We start from the raw sequence: 13,886 nt of genomic DNA, 5'->3' as shown, positions 1-13,886 counted from the left end.
GGCTTGCTATCTGAACTAGTCCATACATGTGTTTCAATGTGCACATATATGTTCCGTGTTACCCTATACATATACTATAGGAATTACCACATCTTTTGGGTTGGTCAACTTTTTGACATGGCTTACAACCTGTGTGTGATTTAAATGACCCTCATCTACATGAGAAAACCCCACACAAACATATAAAAAAATATCCACGAAAAACTAGGAAGTGCATAACAAAGCATGCATACAAAAAGAAACCTGCAGAATAATTCAGAGTTAAAGATTAAACAATAGCTTTGCGAGAAAAAATATCATACGAAAGGAAACATGACACAGCTTCTTTTCTTAAGTTCAGATGTAGCTGCTTTGTGTTTATTAATTAGTTAAAAATCAGTTTAATCGAATTGGCCCGAAATGTTGGTTATGAACCGATCGCCGGTCCTGCCAAATGATAAGATTGGCTAGTAAATACATTTTTCCCACAGTTTTTGTATTTTTTTAAGAAGTAGACCATTTTTATGGTGTCAATCTATTTGCAGTTTGTGGTGGGAACAGGTGCGAAACTCATGGGTGATCACTGAAAGCAATACATTTTTGAAAAGCAGACAAAATTCTTAATTTAGCTAGGAGCCATTTATGCAGACCCCTCAAGGTTCTTCCCAATAAAACTAAATGTTGAAATAAAAAAATAGTGAAGATGAGTAGGACAAAAGACACATTTGTGACAGCATATTTGTCAGTAACTTCTCCTTACTTTGGCTGATTTACAACAGCAATATACCATTAAGTCAAATAGGTACTTCTGATCGTGGAAATATATAGAGTTTGTAGGTTTCCTAAAAGCATGTGATACCCAGAGCTAATAACTGATTTCCACCCTACGACGATGTTTCATTGAGTAACTACTGTACAGCAATTAATATGGTAACATGAAAAGAACGAAAAATAGGTAGGAAGGAAACCTATGTATTTCTGAAATGTACACAAAATACTGAGTTACCATCAGTGGGTTTTATTTTTCTCTAAATTTGGGGTTACCTATAATATCATGTGATTCAGAGGGCATTTAGCCAACCGTCTTCTTTCTTGAGCACTGACTTACATTGGAAGCCACAAATGCAGAGAAATCCAATTGGTATTAACAAAATGTTCAGCTAATCCGAGTTTTGACATGTTCCCTGATATAAACAGTACCCATATTGTGTGGCTGGGCCTAGCACCTGCAACACAAAACATGACATGGAGACATATTTCAGCCAGAAGAATCAATGCTTTGCTTAGGGTAGCTGCGAATTTTGGGGGAGTCCAGGATGGCATGACATGTGCGGCTCTCACCAGGTAATCTTACCCAGAAGCCCTTCAAACCTAAAATTTTGGAACATTTTCCTCACATTTCTATGAAAGAAAGTCATGGAATTTGCGGGGAACCACACATTTTCTACCATACAGTTTCCCCCCTAGTACTTAATTTGAGCCCGTGGTTTCCAGTGCTGAGCGCCTGCACCTAATTTGCAACACTGGCACTTAGACAAACACTGCCATCATGTGGCAGACTGCCCAAATTTGGAGATCAGCACAACAACATTTATTTATTAATTCAATACACATTAATAATGACTAATACCTGTGGCGTAAGCCATTCTAATAGCTTTGGCGCCTAGAATAGTCTGAATTGTCAAACTGCTAAATATTTGGTGATTAGTAGGTGTTTTGCTATGGCTATTGCCAGTGCTGGGTAGAGCAATGGGTGGGAAAAGCTGCAGTGGCCTTCTGACGAGAACCCTGGTGCTTAATATTTTACAAATTAAGCACTGACCCCCACGTCTCTCGATAAAAATGATGCTACACTTCTGTGGATGTGACTAACACCAGAGCTAGGAAGGGACACTGAACAATGTGGAGAGATCAAAATTTCCACTGAAAAAGTCTCCTTTTTCTTTGGGTAGTTGTAGATTTTGGGCCCCAGCTCGGCCGCATATTTGAACAAAAGAATTAACCTCATTGAACTCAGGGAGGAGGTGATTCAGATATAAATCCAGGATTTGCTGGAGAAGATTTCTCCAAGTCTTCAAGCAGCAACAAGACAGACTAATGCCATCCCACTGCATGTGAAATTGTTGGCAGTACTTACACATGTTGGCTTCTGGCTCATTTCAGAGGACATCTGCAGTGCTGGCTGCTATTCCACATGGTGCCTTTTCTGCATCCTTGCCTTCTGTGTTGGATGCCATCATCAGACCAACACCACAGTACCTGGAATTTCCCAAAACTAGTCAACAGCAACTAGCCCCCACCATGGATTTTATGACATCACAGGGTTTCCTCATGTGTTTGGCGCAATAGATTTCATCCATGTGCAATTGGTGCCACTGGCCAGATACTGCACACATTTACAGAAATCACCAGCTCAATTACTCAAACAATGTTCATACAATTGTGGATCATAATGGTCTTTTCAAAAATATTCTGGCAAAGTATCCTAGAAATGCCCATGATGCCTATATATTGAGGCACATTTCCATTAATAAGTGTTTTCAAACGGCCTACCCAGCAGTGAGTTATCCAAAAGAGACTACTGTGTCTTGTTTGTATGCTTAACTGCAAGATATAACATTACTGTATCCACAAATAGTAGAATGTACACATAGTTATTCATGGATGAATGGTTTTCCATGCTGTGCAACTGAATAATACAACTAGCAGTGCTATGGCGCTGACTGACAGGGAGTGTGATGTAATGTGCCAAAAGCATCTAGATTTGGTGCATTTCTATCCTCACTTAGCACTGATGCACTCACTCAAGCCTTGCACCAATGTAGTAAGGATGATTGTGTTGCATGCCTGCACAAAATATTCCTCACATCTTTAGCCTCTTCCTGAGAGTTCTGAACAATGCATGTAAATGGCCATGGTCCACTTATGGTACAAATAACTATAGAGGCCATCTAATTAATTACAGAAAAGGATGCTGGCTTATTTGAATGTGAGCAACGAAATACTGCAGCCAGTGTAAAATGAGCTTTGATGGGTTGGTAAGTCATAACTAACTCTTCATAAAATACCCCGATCAGCTGATTTAACTAGATCAAAACATATGAAACAAATGTGGGATCACACTGCTTCACCTCCCAGCAGGTTCGCCCCTAGGCATCATGGTAAATGCAGTTTGCCAAGTGTGTGTACTTGCAAAGTCTCTCGAGTGTTTCACCAGGTAGGTGCAGATTAGTGCTGGCCATCTCTAGACACGTGTTTCTGGATTGTTTTCCGTCATTAGTAGAGATTTGAATGTATGGGGTTGCTGAGCAGGCTGCCAAAGTATTCACGGGTCACAGTACCTCTCCAGGTGCGCAGGTGCCTCTCCACGAGCTTCCTCAGCAAACCCCAGAAGAATTTCGTTTTATCTCTACTGATGAAGAATATCATCCATTAACACATGTGTCTAGAGATTAACAGCACTAACCTGCACCAACTTTGGTGAAATAATCTGAAAAATTTCAAGTAAGCATTTAAATTGAATTGCATTTACCAGGATGCAAAGGGGCGAACTGTGCTGGGAGGTGAAGCAGTGTGCTCCCATCCCCATTCTATTTAGAAATGCTCCCTTGAGCCACTGGGCTGACGAGCTCTTGGAGATGCACCTGTGCGCCAGGAAGAGGTACAGAGACCTGAGAGGATTGTGGCAGTTTTCTCAGCAAACCCCAGAAGAATTTCGTTTTTTCTCTACTGATGAAGGATATAATCCAGAAACACGTGTCTAGAGATTAACAGCACTAACCTGCACCAACTTTGGTGAAAAATTCTGCAAAGTTTCTAGTAAGCATTTAAATTGAACTACATTTACCAGGATGCAAAGGGGCGAACTGTGCTGGGAGGTGAAGCAGTGTGCTTCCATCCCCCTTCTAGATCAAAATATATGTACACAACTTACATATTAAGGAATAACAGTTGCGATGGGGTTACAAAAAGTCACATATCCGGGTAAAAATCAATCGTAAATAATGTGTCCTCTCAAGACATGAATCAGCCTAAAATGTTGTTGAACTTATACATACTCACACATTGACAAACTGGGGTTGAAATGTGTTAATATGATTGTATGTTCATGCAGCAACTACAATTATACATGATGTTAGTTTTAAAAAATTATGTTCAATTTAAATTGTAACTGTGTCTCAAGTTGTACAACATACATGAACATGTTATTGCCAAATCAAAAATGTTATTCAAATGAATATTCTGCATGTGCATGAATGTGTCATGGTTGACAAAATCTATAAACAGTGAATAACATACATGTGCAAAACTTAGTACAGTAAGCACTATGTTAGATTGCATGCATTTGGTGGTTTCAAATACATATGAAATGTTATGTTATGTTATGCTATGCTATCCATTGGTATGTTATGTTTGTTATGTGTGTTATATATGTTATATTGTGTTATGTTTGTTGTGTTGTGTTATGGTATGGTATGTTTGTTATGCTATACTATACTATATAATGTTAAGTTATGTTTGATATGTTATGCTCTGTTAAATTTGTTAAGATCTGCAGGAAAGCTAAGAAATACAAGGGGAACAAAAACGGAGGAGTCCTTCAAGCACCTGGTGCATTGCTGGTGATAATGTGTGGTACACCTTTTAAAGTTTTTTTAATGTTTTTATGATGTCTTAAGATGTTTTTGAGTATTGCTTCTTATGCTGACGCGGTGCCCTGGCTGCCCATGATGATTATTGTACTGTATTGCTGTGCTATTGGATGTGTATATTTTATGGTTATATTTGTTATATATGCCGAATAAAGATTATTAATATAATTATTATAATTATTATTATTACATATGAAATGTATTTGTGAGTCACCTGAAAGCAGTCATTGGGAAACCCAACATAAATGTCATATGTAATGGGAGTAAGTTCAACTAGACAACTCCAGTAACTGGTACTGTACAATATGACATTTGTCAGGTCATATGATCACTAAGAGTACTCAAATCAATTTGCTGTCATAATCTGTGATTTAGGATCTAAAAACATATATCATGATTAACCTGAACAAAAGGATTCCACAAAAACACGTGTCTAGCAGGGAAATCTGTTGAAAGAAAACCCTGCAACACCAAGCAAATAAATTACACTCATCATACCTAGTCTACATATAAAGTCTGCTTAGAGATGTGTTAAAAGTGTTAACAGCCTCACCTACCTCCGAGGCCAGAAAAGAACGGTCTCGGGATAAGGAGTCAGCCAAAGTGACTAAGTTGATCCTCTGGGGATGAGTGGATGAAAGACCGCCCCCCGCCTCTGTGGCTTTTTCCAAAGACCAAGAAAACCTAATCAACTCATGGTCCGACCACGTCACCCTCTCAGGGTAGGCCATTATAATATCAAAATTGGAACATACCAAGTCTAGACAGTGACCACCCACATGGGTTGGGGATTCAACCCGTTGTGTGAGTTGAGCTAAGGTCAAGGCCTCACCTAGGCGTCTAGTCTCTATGGAGTCTAAAACATCAATATGGATGTTGAAGTCCCCTAAGAGAAGAAACTTCGAAAATCTCAGGGTACGCGGTACAATGACCTCCTCCAAGGTCTCAATAAAATGCCCGGCATATCCCGGAGGCCGGTACACCAATGTGCCTCCCAAAGTAAAGTGCGGGTTAAGTAAAAGAGAAAAATGGAGCATCTCCGCGTCCCCCTGATCTCACGGGGTTCACAGGAGAAGACCCATTTATCCCTATATATCACAGCAACTGCATTAAGGAAGACTTGCAACATTGTAGAAAGAATATTTGGTGTGTTGAAATCATGTTTCAGATGCCTGGACCACTCAGATGGTAGACTCTTGTACTCACCGCCAATGGTGTGCAAAATAATACTTGTGTGTGCCATTCTGCATAATATCCGTTTGAAGAGTAATCTACCTTGGGAGCTTGATTCTCAAATCACATCAGATGATGAGGAAGATGAAGAATTACTATCTGAAATAGTACACTTGAGGACAGGTTGTGCCAAGAAAGATAAAATAGTTACTAATTTCTTTACATAATAACATTAAAATGACAGAAATAATAACCAAAAAGTGTAAACCTGTCATGCAATATAAATATTTGAAACTCATCCATTGTGTGGCTTTTGTGTGAATGGCAAACTTCGTATATTGTCGTTTCAACTAGACGTAGGCATCAACATGTATGATTCTGGTTTTCCCAGACATTTCTAAACTTGGGGGCATATATCACACTAAAAACAAATCACTTCAGCAAGCCAACTTGCTGCACTGCACTGCGTGAAAAGGGTAGATGTGGGGCATTCCTGTCCCCCCTCTCTTATGCCACGCAATGCAGCACAGCATGAAAGTGTGTTTAATCTCGCCCTCAGTGTATGAAGGCTCACAGTCCCTGAGGCAATCTAAAAAAAAATGATGGGTGTTGCAGATTTGGACATGCATTAAGAGTGACAGTACTTTAATGCTTAAGTCTTAGCCTCGGGCATTGGTGTCAACATGTCAGGTGGCAAATTTGCATAGCTGCATGTATGGGGATCCCCAAAAACCCCGTTACACCTTCCCTGGCCTGATTATTGTAAGGTTTACATTTGTCCACAGTTGCCACATTACACGTTTTGAATGCCTTGTTGAGCAATGCAAGGAGGCTCAGAGGCCCATCCAAAAACATGCTAAAGTTCTACTGTCGCATTGTGTTGCATTGAGCATAAAGGGAGATGTGTGCAAAGCATCACTTCAGGAATATAGAGATGTGAAGCATGGTTGTCAACATAAGAGCACAAATGACTGTGAACAAACACAAATCTTGCCAAATAATGTGTAATTATAGTGTTGGGATGGAAAAGTCCTCTGCATGGTAAGATACGTGCATCTCTGCCCTGCACTGAGTGTCCAAATGTACTGTCGTCTGGATAACTAATACTGAATTTTTGTTTCATAGGCTAACATGGATCATGCATGTGCGTCATGACACAGGTCTATCTCCTGGATTGCAATCTTGTTGGCCCGGGAGGGGTTGCCCAAAGGGCTACCCTCATGGGCTACTGCCGTCACCAGGAGTAAAACAGCACCAGCGTGTTGATAGCAGCATACTGTGTAGTGATCAGCAGAAGTGAACAGGATCACTTCCTTACTCAAGAAGCTAAACTTCAGGCAGTCCTAGCCATGGTGATATCACACATTGACTACGCCAACTCCTTATACTATGGCATTCCGGCATATCTCACTCACCGCCTCCAACTGGTACAGAACTGATTCTACAGGAAAACAAATGCCAACATATCACCCCCCTTCTGGAAAAACTTCACTGGCTTCCTCTATCACCGAGATGCACCTTTAAACTGGGATGCATCATCTTCAAATCCTTGAATGGCAGAAATCCTAAATGAATTGACAGCATGATCAAAAGATACAATACACCCGTAACCTGAGATCCGCCCACTTGCAACTTCTGACAACACCTTCCTTCGAACAGAAACGATTTTGAGGATCCAGATTCTCTACACTGGCCCCGAGATACTGGAACTCCATGCCGCTAGATATTAGATCCTGCACTGACCTCATGACATTCCGCAAACTTTTAAAAACATGGCTTTTTAAACAGGCATATAAGTAATTCTCGAATAAATCTCACCACCTTCACCTTTCCCAGTAGTGCCAAGAAACCAACCAGGTGTACGAGCTCTTTACAAATCTACTATAACATAACATCATTTTACCTAGGGTCACTGGTGTAAGGCCTACAGATCAATCAACTTTTCATACAAAAGGTCTGCTGCTGTGTGTATAACTCACTCCAGCCTACATCAGTTTGCTGTTGAAGTACATTCTGTAGGAAGGTGGGTTATTAGTAGGTGAGGGCATTACCTCCAGCTAGTAATAATACCACAATCAAGAATAAGGTCCAGTAAAGTCTCAATAAATGAATCCTTTCTCAACCCTGGGTAGCTTGGCAGCGAGCAGTCAGGTTTAACTTGCGAGACAGGTATGTGCAAAGCATTCAATATCACAAAAACCATAAATAAGTAAAAGATATAACACAATAAAAATCAATCACCAATGTATGAAAATAGACAATATTTATATTTTGAAAGGGACCCAAAATGACAAAACTCCAATGTATGGAACCAGAGATATGAATTTTTAAAGAATATACTGCGGTATAGTGCTTAAAAGCATAAAGCACTATTCGGGCCATCTGGTCGACAGGGATAGGTCATTTCTAAAAGTTCAAAATGACCACAATAGAGCGCAGGTCAAATAAAGCCCCAGGTAAGTCCCGCTGAAGTTTTACATTTTCAGGATTGTGCCAAGAGTCCTATTTGCAGGGCCTTAGTTTGCCAGGAACAGGGAGAACGCTGCTGGCAGTGGTCCGTGGGGTGCAAAGAGCCACAGGGCGTCTCTGACATATGGGGTGGAGCCTTGCAGTGGTGAGCAGGTATACTCGTGGTGCAAAGAGACGAATTTGCACCTGCTCATGTAGATCCTTCGTGGGTGCTATGTAAATATGAACAAACAGGCCCATTCACAAACAATTCAAAAGCTTGAGATTTAGGCGTCAGAAAGCACTCCAAGGGCCCACGACCTGAGCGGCACCTCTTGTAGGTCAGGAACCCATTGCAGATGGGTCCAGGAGCTGTAGTCCTGTTGATTCTTTGTTCCTTCGGGTGATAAGTGTCTAGCGCTAGCCAAGGGTTCAGAAGCTCTGGATTGCCACTTAGGGGCTAGGACTCAATCTCAAACAATGCATCTGGGCCGTCCAGGAAAATCCAGTTGTAGCTTGTCAGATGGAGTAGTCCTCAGGGAGTCCTGTCCTTTTCATTTGAGACTGGTACAGCCTTGAGAGTGAAGTAGATGCAGTCCTTGCGAGTGCATGCCTTCTGTGATGTAGTCTAAGGTTCAGCAGGCCAGTCCTTCTCTTGTTGTTCCAGGCAAAGTTCCATAGAGCTCATAGGTAACTTCGGGATAGTAAGTTCTAAAACTACTTTCCTTTCATCTGACTGCCACGACCACTGGTAAATGTGGCTCAAGAGAGAAAACCTGTGCATGTCCAGTGTTTCCATGTGTGACTGTGCACAGCCTAACTTAGCCGATCCGGACCAGGATCGTGCTGCACCACTGACAGGTTTTGTACTGGTAGAGCAGGTGAGCTGAGAACTGGGCCTTTGGGGCCCTGGAGGACATACTGCCTTTGGTTCTGCAACACCATTGATTCTAAGTTACCACACCTTACAAACAGAGTCAGAAAGGGCCTAACTCTTGAGTACAGCCTAATAATTTACATTCCATGCATGCAGTCACAAGTGAATGGTGAATCCCTCTCGGGACTTCTTATTTATCACCCTCCGGGTTGTACTAGACAGTTCATAGGATCCCTATTAGAAACTACTTTAGCGGCAGCTGCCTTGTCTTCTAATTTCTTGATTTTAGGAGATTTGAATCTGCATTTTGATGATCCAAATGATAAAGCTGCCACAGATCTCTGTTCGGATCTTAAATCCTTTGAGCTGAAGCTTGTAAATAAAGAGGCAACATATGTTAAGGGCCATCTCTTAGACCCTATTTTTTCTAATTGTAATCAGCTTAACTCTAGTCCCCCCCTTCCTGTACCATGGTCTGATCATTTTTTTAGTTCCATTTTCCCGGAAAACCTGCCCAGAGATACAACGGGCAGCTCTGCCTCGTACTCTAGAAAGGGCCTGGCCCAAGTTATCTCTGGAAAAGTTGACTCTAGCACTTGAACAAACTGTCCCTAAAACTGAATCAGACCCACTGGCTGCAGATACCAGTTTTTGTAATTGGTTGAACAACTGCCTGGATGTGGTACTACCCCTTAAAACAGTTACAAAGAAAAGTAGTACTTTCAAATCACCCTGGTACACTTCAGAGCTTAGAGACCTCAGAAAAATCTGCAAAAAACTGGAACGCAGATGGAGGAAAGACTGGGCGGTCAATAATAAAGCGGCTTATCGATCTGCCCTGAGACTCTATAAAACCTCCCTGAAAAAAGCACAGGTGGCCTTCTTTGAGAATAAAATCAATTCGTCATCCAACTCCTCGAGAGAAACTTTTAAGATAGTTAAACAACTACTTAAGGTTCCTTCTCCTGTTAGCACCCTTGACTGCACAGAAGAAAGATGTAATCAACTGGCGGACTTCTTTAATTCTAAGATATTAAGAATCCTTGACAGTCTTCCGCAGAAGGTCTCTGTCTCTTATGACGACATAGACCTCGCCCCCAATTCTGGCCCTCCGTTGGACTTCTTCAGTTGTATCACCAGGGAGGATTTTTGTAAAGCCCTACCCTCTATGAAAAGTGGCTCTCCAGCTTGTCCTGCGCCCATGTATATCCTTAAGATGATCGCAGACACGATCGCCCCATTGGCAAAAGAGCTGCTAAATGCCTCTTTTTCCTGCAGGGTTGTGCCACCCAGTTGGAAACAGGCCAGGGTCAAAACCCTTTTAAAAAAACCGGGGCTTGATCCCTCGGACTTGGCCAATTTCCGTCCGATTTCATTGTTACCTGGCCTGGGTAAAATTGCTGAAAAAATGGTTAATCAACAGCTCTCCGGATTCCTTGAAAATAACCAGCTGCTGAGCAACTCTCAAACGGGTTTCCGTCCGGGACAAGGCACGGATACAGCCCTTATAGTGGTGGCGGAGGAGGCAAGGTGTATCTTAGATTCAGGATGATCCGCTGTTGTGATCCTCCTGGATCTGAGTGCTGCATTCGATACGGTGGACCACGAAATTCTAATCCACCGTCTCGCTAGATTGGGCGTAACAGGAATGGCCCTGAAATGGTTTACATCTTTTCTGAATAATCGCTCTTTCAGAATCTGGGAAGCTGGTGTACTGTCCAAATCTACCCCCCTCCAGTGTGGTGTCCCTCAGGGCTCTTCTTTGAGCCCTACTTTATTTAACATATATATGGCCCCACTGGAGGAGGTAGTGGCTCCCTTCGGGATTAAAACAGTCACTTACGCGGACGACACCCAACTAGTCGTCTCGTTAACCCAACAAGAGGGATGTTTGGATAATCTTTCCGCCTGCCTTGCCGGAATATTCTCCTGGATGTCTGGTTCGCGGCTCAAACTTAATGGAGCAAAAACGGAGATCATGCTCCTGGGTCATCACTTTACATCTCTCCTCAAAACCGCCTGGCCCCCCTGTTTGGGTGAGTTGCCCATACCGAAGGATAAAATTAAAAGCTTAGGGGTGTGGTTTGAGTCTTACCTAACTTTTAAGACACAGGCACAGAAAGTTGCAGGCATTTGTTTTGGCCTGCTGCGTTCAGTGCGGAAAGTTCTCCCTCTTCTGCCCCCCCAGTCCAGGACACTTCTGATCCAGGGGTTAATACTATCCAGACTGGACTACAGTAACGCCCTGTTTTTGGCAGCCCCTGAAGCTACCATCAATATCCTTCAACGGGTGCAGAATGCTGCAGCCAGGATGCTTGCGGGTGCCTCAAGAAGATCTTCGACTAGACCAGTCTTGAGAGCACTTCACTGCCTGCCAATACGCGAAAGAGTCATCTTTAAATCGCTCTGCATCACCCATAAGGCTCTTCAGGGTAAAGGACCTCCGGTCCTCAGGAGCCTGATTTGCCCTTATAAATCATCTTTGGCTCTCCGGTCGGACCTTGGAAATTTTGCTAAGGTTCCCAGAGTTAGGAAGGCACGAACAGGGGGTCGCCGCTTCTCTGTAAATGCGGCAAAAAACTGGAACTCTCTCCCCAGTCGGATTCGTACCGAACCCTGTCATTCTAAGTTTCGAAAGGCCCTTAAAATATTTCTTTTTCCCAAGGACTCCTAATTTTCGGTACCCTCTTCAGTTTGTTCTTTGTTCCATTTTTTGTTAGCGCTGGGACGCTTCCGGGCAGCCATGCGCTTTATAAATCAAATTTCATTTCATTCATTTCATCGAACCCATTACACCAGAGTTGGGAAGACAGGGTGTGGCCTGGCAACTACTAGAGCCACTACAGCAGTGGGGATTTGTATTATTGCTTTCGAATGTTGTTTACATTTTCCAAATGTAGATTTAGATTTAAAATACTTTCACGTTGAGTTATGATCAGGGCCGGACTGGGAACTGAAACCAGCCCTGGCAAACTGCTCGGCCGTCCACCCTGCGGTCAAGGGGGGGGTGTCCGAGCTCTTTGCTAGGGCCAGTTTCAGCCAATTTTGTTACAGGGGGCCAATATTGCTGGTCCCTGGTAATAAAAACGGCCCCCAGAGGCCCATATCAGGGCCCCACCTTGGTAGCCCACCAGCGAATCGCCCGGTGCCTGGTATGGCCAGTCCGGCCATGGTTATAATTTGTGTTCAATGATCTGTGGGTCCGCTTCACTCCAAGGGAGCTTCAACTGCTTGTGCTACACTACCCAGCTTAGAGTCAAGAGCAGAACGGTGTGCTTGACCCAGTTGAGCAGGATCCATAGAAGGGTGGGCACCCAGACATCATGAGTGAAAAGACTCAGCCACCTCGGTTGGGCACAGTAACTCCTGCTTTCCCTGTGGCCCCCTGAATGGGGTTCAGACATTTGGGTGTGTGGACACAGGGGACTCCTATACCAATAATATGCAAGGTTGAATATTCACTGATGGCGTCTGAAAATACTTTGCACATGTGCTGCATTAGGCTACACAGATTGAGAGTGGTCATTCAGTAAATCAGTGTTGTGATAGTTCTAGTTCCTTCAATCTGAGCACAAACAATATTCATACAGAGACACCCTAACCCTTGTGGCAACAATTCCTCTGCTTGTGCAATAATTAATGTATCCTAACATTAATATAAGGAAATTAAAATGTAATATTGGTCTGACACATGTTGTGGTTTTCAATTGGCTTTGTGAGAACACTGTGCTACCTAATGTACCTCCTGAACAAGAGTTGTGTAAAGTATGTGTGCTGGCCTCTGATTTGAGCAGACATCAATCACCACCATTCTGCAGCACACATAAAAAGATGAAAATGCCTCTGAGGATTTCTTTTGTCTAGGAGCATGTGCCTTCCTGCACAAAAACACTCCTGCCTAAAATGCAGGCACCCTTGCACCATCACGCAAGGGTGCTTGTGTTGGCGCTAGGCAGCCAAAAGTGTGCCAGCACGAGGAAAGGACTGCAATTCAACATAATGTTAAATACGGCACAATCCTGTCCTTTTCCTTTCATGCCGCAAGGAGCTTGTTGTATTGCACTGCTTTCATCATCCCTATATTGGAAGGGTATTTCCTGTATTGCATGTGCGCTAGATCCACGGGAATTTGGGAATCATGCTGACTACGCACCTGAGATGTATAATGGAACTGTGTGCAGTGTCGAACATTCCTTTAGCATGAGTACTGAAAGTACAAATACTAATATTATCAGCAATATGTGTGTGCGTTCTACAGACATACCTTTGTAGTGCTCAAAGGGGTCCTGTGGGCGCCACAAACATCTCCCTGACAGGCATTTTGCTGGCTCTAGTGAGCAATGATGTCTGACATCATGGACTTGCTTATTGTAGGAGAGTAGGGTCTGCTTCCTATGGTCACCCCACTTTTTGCTGTTCTCTCTCTAAATTGATACCATGCACTTTAGGTGCATACCAGATTGGTTACTAGGTCACCCTTGTGAGCCCCTGTACAGTGTACCATAGGTACCGAGGGCATAGGTGCACCCTAGGCCTACCAGGGGCTGCAGCATGTATTGTGCCACCCCTGGTTTGCCTTCCAAACTGATAATACAGGTCTGTTCACACAGCCTGGGTAAGGTGGTGTAATCACCCATTACTTAGATATAGTATACCTATATCTACCTTTACATATAGACACATATACACCTATAATCCACTCCTATGGTAGGCCTTGACAATCCTGGAGGCAGAGTGCTTGGTTTTATGTGAAAGGG

General features: G+C 42.9%; 1 long non-coding RNA gene across 1 annotated transcript in view; it reads left to right on the top strand.

Moving 5' to 3' along the window:
* Window positions 1–4,639, top strand: part of LOC144798896 (uncharacterized) — a 58,235-nt gene extending 53,596 nt beyond the window's left edge. Inside the window, exon 3 of the long non-coding RNA XR_013603691.1 lies at window positions 4,530–4,639. This is a non-coding gene — a long non-coding RNA (uncharacterized LOC144798896). The remainder of the gene's footprint in view (window positions 1–4,529) is intronic.
* Window positions 4,640–13,886: the final 9,247 nt, after the last annotated feature.

Source organism: Lissotriton helveticus, chromosome 12 (assembly GCF_964261635.1).
Source record: "Lissotriton helveticus chromosome 12, aLisHel1.1, whole genome shotgun sequence".
Taxonomy (NCBI): domain Eukaryota; kingdom Metazoa; phylum Chordata; class Amphibia; order Caudata; family Salamandridae; genus Lissotriton; species Lissotriton helveticus.
This window is presented reverse-complemented; position numbering and strand designations above follow the sequence as displayed.